This window comes from Mycteria americana, chromosome 1 (genome assembly GCF_035582795.1).
Source record: "Mycteria americana isolate JAX WOST 10 ecotype Jacksonville Zoo and Gardens chromosome 1, USCA_MyAme_1.0, whole genome shotgun sequence".
Lineage (NCBI taxonomy): Eukaryota > Metazoa > Chordata > Aves > Ciconiiformes > Ciconiidae > Mycteria > Mycteria americana.
The window spans coordinates 22,987,185-22,993,694 of record NC_134365.1 but is presented as its reverse complement, the minus strand read 5'-3'; positions in this window follow the sequence as shown (position 1 = coordinate 22,993,694).

Below are 6,510 nucleotides of genomic sequence, written 5' to 3'. Positions count from 1 at the left end.
GAAACAAAGCTCTGATGCCAAATGTATTCTGACTGTGACTTTCAACTGCAGGATCATCCTTTCAATTTGCTAATGATTTTCCTGCTGCTTGATGTTTCTTTTTTTCCTTTCTATATTGTGAAAACAGACCATTGAACTTTTAAGTTCATGGTATGAAAATGTTGTAGAGAGACAGTCTGCTTTGAAATTTTCAGCTTTGCAATACGTTCATTTTGAGATCCTGAAGTCACTTAAAATGTGCATATATTCCTCAGGAGCTCATTGGCTGATTAGTGGCCACTTTTCTAAAAGTACAGGCACAGCTAACATATTACCAGTACTGTGGAATATTGAATATGATTATTTTCTGATGATATGTAGGTAGTTTTATGGGGGGTTCTTTTCTGAAATAGAAATTAAGTATTAGAGTCAGAATATACCAACTGTAAAGTTGACCTGAGTGTTTCTGCTCCTACTCTGGTACCAAAGTCAGTATAAAAATGTGGTAACACACAGTTACAATGCACATCTTCTATGCCATTTCTTTATCTGTGCTATATTTAACTAACTAGCTTCCTCCTGTTCTACAGAATAGGAGATTGAAAGAGCAAGTGGCTTGCAGATTGAGCTATGCTGTTGCCTGGGCAGGTGGAGAGCTGTTTGTCTACCTGACTTGCTCTTCAGGACCTTACAAGGCCAGGTGTGTATGTGCAAGCTTGCCTTCTGTTGCAGGCTGATGCCTTGTCCTGACTCACGACTCCCCACTAGAGAGCAGCCACACAGCTTTCTGCAGGGAGCAAGTAGCTGATGGCAGGGCCTTGGAACTACAGTGGACCTGTAGAAAGACAAAGTTTTAGCTTTCCCATGAACCCAGCGTAACTCCTGGAGGAAGGCCACACCGCATACCTGCGGTCAGCTCTCTGAAATGCCTGAAGTGCCTTAGATGGCCATTGACATAGGCAGCAAAGAGAGGGTAGAAAGAGGGAAGAGAGAAAAACCGATTCAGGGTCCCTAAATTAAACTGCTGGTACCGTTATACAAGAGGAGCAGCCTTCTCTCTATTGACCTCTACAGGAGTCCTGTATGATGAAGAAAAAGGATAGCAAGATTAGCAATAGCTAAAAATCAGAGACTTCTCAAATGCAAGCTGTGAGCACTGCTTGTGATCATCCTACTGCATATTAATGAAAGATTCCCTTGTGTGGTGTGATAAAACTAGCCTGCCATTGCTACATTTCTAGCATACTTCATCCCTCCGGTTGGTGAGAGATACACTAAACTGCTGTAAAACAAATAGTTTCTCTTAAATTTAATAATCTGAAGTGCTTTATTTTTTAATCCCCTGTACTTGTGCCATCTTCATACTTCTAATTTTCAAACATTTATAAAGACAGTGATTTTTTTTTGAGTTGGATTAGATGACCTCCAGAGATCCATTCCAACCTCAGCTATTCTGTGATCCCTTTGATTAAGCTTAAATGCCGCTGCTTGAATTTGTTTGCCTCACACTCCCTGTCCTCACACCCAGCTCTGTTATGCTGATCATTTTACCAAATTCATCCTTTTTAATGCATGTTGTGAAAAATCTAGCAGCAAAGTTAGGACTTTGGGTGCAGTCTTGCAGTGATGAACTGCTTCCTTACAGACAACAGAAAAAAAAAATGAGTGCAAAGTATGGAAATGAAGAAACCCAGAACCCCCCTGGGCAGGGGCAGAGTGAAAAGAACAGACAGCCTTGAGCCTGTGCCAGCACGGTTCAATAGCCAAAACACTGCTGTGTTATCAGCCCTGGTTTAGCTGCAAATCCAAAACACAGCCCTATACAGGCTGCTATGAAGAAAGTTAACTCCATCCTATCCAGACACTGCACAAAGGAAAATTAATTTTGATAATACTGCTTGTTTAGAAAAGGCAGTTAGGAATGACCTCAAACTAGAGAAACTAACGTGTACTTTCAACTTTGCAGTGTTACATGAGCACTTCGGTATAGAAAGGGTTGTAGTAGCTCCCTGCTTTTCTCCACAGTAAAACTTTTGAGTGCAGTGGACTGAAAGTCATCCAGAAACATCTACAAATCCGAATTTTGATCCACACCTTGGCACTGGTGACTCCTAATTAAAGGTGGAAGGGTGAAGGACCCGCAGCCAGCTCAGCTCCCAGAGGCAGCTGAAGGACATTCCCTCCTTGACCTTCTTCTGGCCTGGCTACATACTCATTGATGAGGGGATCTGCTATCTCTGCTTCTAGGGAAGAGTTAAAGGTGGATGGATCACCTGGTTTTTTTGGCTGCGGCTGGAGAAAACAGAGGGGAGAAGCCAATTTACGAAACAGGAGTGTTATAATGCCAGTCTTGGTGCTGAATTTGTTAACTCACAAAAAGAGCATAGGAGGTTTCCTGTCTGACAGCACCGGGGAAAGGCAGAGGGCCAGACGGAAGCACCCGCGCAGCCAGCCAGCGTCCCTGCGCAGCCGCTCGGCCCACCGTGGCTGGAGAGGTGGAAGCTGCCGATGGCTGACCCCCGCCCTGTCCCCAGCGTCAGCCCGGGGTCCTCTGCACTTCTGGGCACAGCTCATGCACCACAGCAGCGAGCTGCTTAGGGGATGGAAAAGCAACCGGGCCTGGGAGCCAGCACAGCTTTGCCATCATCAGCAACATCGCTTAATCTGTCAGTGCTTCAGGTTCTCCACCTGAAAGATGGTAACATTATTTATCTTTCTCTGTAAAACTTTTTTAAAAAAAGAAAAATGGAAGCAAATGCTATTTAAATGTCCATTTAAAGTATCTATTGTTCTACTGTATTGGTAAAATGTCAATTTCTTTTTTCTTAAATCAACTCTAGAATAGAAGACACATGAAATAAGCTTTGTAGGTCAGCTTAGCCTACTAAAACTGTTTCTGCTTATACTTGCACAAAGTATCATTAAGTCTCACCTCTGGGTTTACCTGCTGAATGCGCAGGCTTGGCAAGAGCTCCGCAGCGCTGCGGCACTGTCCTTGCCCAGCCAAAACAGCAGCAGGGGAGTAACAGTACAGACCTTCAGATTTTTTGCATGCCTTGGCTACAGAGACAGCTAAGCCTGACTTTTCCCCTTAGGTTTCTGCTCCCCTGTTAATTAGGTAGTTACTGTAAAAACTGAATGATTGGTTATTTATTATGCATGGGAAAAAAGCAGTCTATAATCACATCTCTCTGGAAGTTTATCACCACCCCTCATGTCCTTTGATTTACATGCCACAGTACCTGTCCCATGTCACAGGACAGCTGCATCCATCAGTCGTAAGGCTGATTTGGGGGTGGGGGAGAACAGAGGTGCTAAAGGACGGGGGGGGAGGGAGGGCACATGCAGCATTTTCAAGCAGTTGAGAGTTTTGTGCCACTGCACAAAAAAACCTTCCCACTGTAAATGCGTGAAGCATAAAGCCAAATGAAAAGAAGATGTAACATAGGTATTGGTTGCATTATTTAGAATGTAGCCTCAACTGTGTGATCTTATGCTAGATGTGATAGCATTGTGCAACCCTCCTCTTGGGTTTACATCCCTTACCCTCAAGTATCGCCTGGCTCTGGAGGGGTAAATGTGGGTTATTGCCTCTACCTGTCTCATACTGACTGGTCAGAGGTAAAGCTGCCCGAGCCCCATCCCCCTGTGTAACAGCGCTGAAGGGTCTGTTAAGAAAGGGCTTTGTGGCTGCTTGACATGATCTAGCACAATGGAGCGGACCGAGCGTGTGGTGGTGCGTGATCTAATGAAGGGTGCTGCGTGGAGATACACACTCAAATGTGTGAAGCATGGATCTGACAAAGTAAATGCAGGATAACCGAGGCCTGAACTTGCTCTTTCAGTGGACCACGGGGGTTGCCTCAGCCCTTTGCTTGGATGCACTCCATGCACAGGGACAAGCAGCAGGTTTGGCCTAAACCCACTTCCATCACAGACAAATAAATTGAAATGCAGAATACCAGAAACAATCCCCTTCGACAGATACTTTGGAGTGCGAAGATTTACCCCAGCTGAAGCATCCTGAAGAGCCATGTGTCTATTCAGGTTGGAAAGTGAGCTACATCAGAGCTGGGTGACGCTCTGACACTACCTCAAGATGTTTCTCAACATTCCTAGTTACTCCTAAAAAGCAAGGAAGTTGAAGAATGCAATAGAAATAAAAGACTATAATCTCTCCTCTTTCTGAATTGACCTAGTCTACAAGCAAACAAATCCCACTGCATGAGGATCTGGGTGGCCAAGCACAGTACAGATGAAGAGCCAGGCAGAACTCCAGCTAACAACCTCCTCTGAACCTGCTCTATCATTAAAGTCCTCAGGGGGCAATCAGCTCTGGCAGTGTCCCCAGGTGTGGTCTTCCAAAAAGTAAGAACCCCTGCACTGAAGTGCACTAAGCCAGTCAGCCCCAGAACATTCACAGAGTAACAGAGGTTGGCCAGGATCTCTGGAAGTCATCTAGTCCAATCCCTGCTTAACACCGGTCCAACTGGACAAGGCCCTGAACACAACAGCCTGCTATAGTGACATTTTGAGGATCACCAAGGATTAAGATGCTACCACCTCTGGGCAACTTGTTTCAAAAGTTTGGCTGCCCTTATGGTGGGAAAAAAAAATTATCCTTATATCTACTCAATTTCCCATGTTGCAACTCTGTTCATTGCCTCTCATCCTGTTACTGTGCTCCCTTGAGAAGAGCCTGCCTCTACCTCCTCTACGCTCTCCCAGTAGCTGCTGTAGACAGCAAGGCATTTCCCCTTAGCCTTCTCCTAAGGCTGAAGAAACCCAATCCTCTCCGCCTCTCTATGCACACCACAGACAGGCTGTGCTACTCTGCCCAGAACTAGTTTTTGGCTACTCCACCACCAAGGCTCAGGTCAAGTACACACCACTGCTCATCTGGCTGCCAGTGCAAAGATCTCTCCCCTTGAAACGCACATTTCTGCTTTCTCTGCCCCCTCCCCACCCCCCACCATCAACACCACCACGGAAAAGGCATAAGCTTTGCTCAAGGAAGCCATAAACAACCAAGTAATCTGTTAAAATAGCTGACGTAACATTATCAAGGAACTGGTTTTGGTTTAAAGCCGAGTGTGGGACTACGTAGACCCTTGGCTCTGCCAATACCTAGCTGTGGAGTAAGTGGGGAGTGTTCCTCACCCATGAATTGCGTCCTGAGCCTCTGGGCCCTCACAGCTCGCAGGGAAGTCCCCTGTACTCGGACTGCAGGAGTAAGAGGAGGCCCTAAACGCTGCAGAGCTGATGTGCAGATTGCTAGATCCTCATACACTATTCCTCATGTGCAGCGGGGCCGCATGCCAGGGCATCCATCTCATCCAACATGCTCTATACTAGATGTTTTCCACTCTGAAGAGTCCCATTCTCTATGATATCACTGAGATCTTTGGAAAAAAATTATCTGCATAAACTACTCAATCCAGTTTAAATAAACAAAATGCATCTTCACTTTCCACCCAAAGACTATTTCTGTGAGCTGAGTTTAAAAATCACATCCTGTATCTGTTGACATCAGGTGGTGGGTTTTATTCTTCCTCACATCACTGGAATTAAAGAGGTGTCAGCATATAGGTCTTACAGCCAAGTAACTAAGAGGGAGGTTTCTCTTCCAGAAAGGTGAGGGTCCTTACCTTGCTCCAAGCATGCTACCAAAATCGCTGGCAAGGCAGGAGACTGTACCTGTGATAATTCACTCCTCAGAAAACACTGCAAAAACACTAAGTGAGGTTCCTGATAAGACCTGGCCATCTGATGTTAACACAGAGCAGATCATTTCTTTAGAACTAAGTCTGCTGAACAGTACGGTTAACAGCAAAACTCTTTCAGGAAACAGGCATGAACAAGAATATTAAAATTGCATTTTTAATTTTTTTAATAAAAGAATCAAAGAAAGCCATAGCATTTGTTTGGGGGGGAAAAAAACCCCACAAAACAAAACCAAACAAAAAACAACCCCCCACCCCCGCCTCCCCCCCCCACCCCCCAAACATTCCAAAGTGAGAGCTGACAGCAAAACATTCGGCAACTGTAGATTTACAAGCTCATGAAGCAGAGTTATGGTGAAATCTTATGAAGTCGTGAGAGGAGTCCCACTACCATGTGAGACTATCCAGAGACCCGTCTCCAAGAGTTTCTCATTTCAGTTTTGTAATCTGTGTACCACTTGCTTTATGCAAGGGTAGTTCAGGCTGGATAGCCACAGACTAAGTCTAATCAAGTGTTTCCACAGAAAGCTGTTGATGTGAAGAGTCACCAATTCATTTTGAGCACAAGTCCATGGCTTTTATACAAGCACAGTATCTGACCAATAAGAAATATTATTTTCAGGTTTACCTATTGCAAATACAAGCTGTAAAAATCAAGAAGCAATTTATCATTCAAGTATTTAGACTCCCAAATGTTACAAGCTGTATTCCCTTCTTCCTGAAGAGCTAAGAGATAAAGTTCTTACCCGGACAAAATTTGATCTAATTGTCCTGAACAACCTCCTGCTTCCACACTGCTCCAGGAACA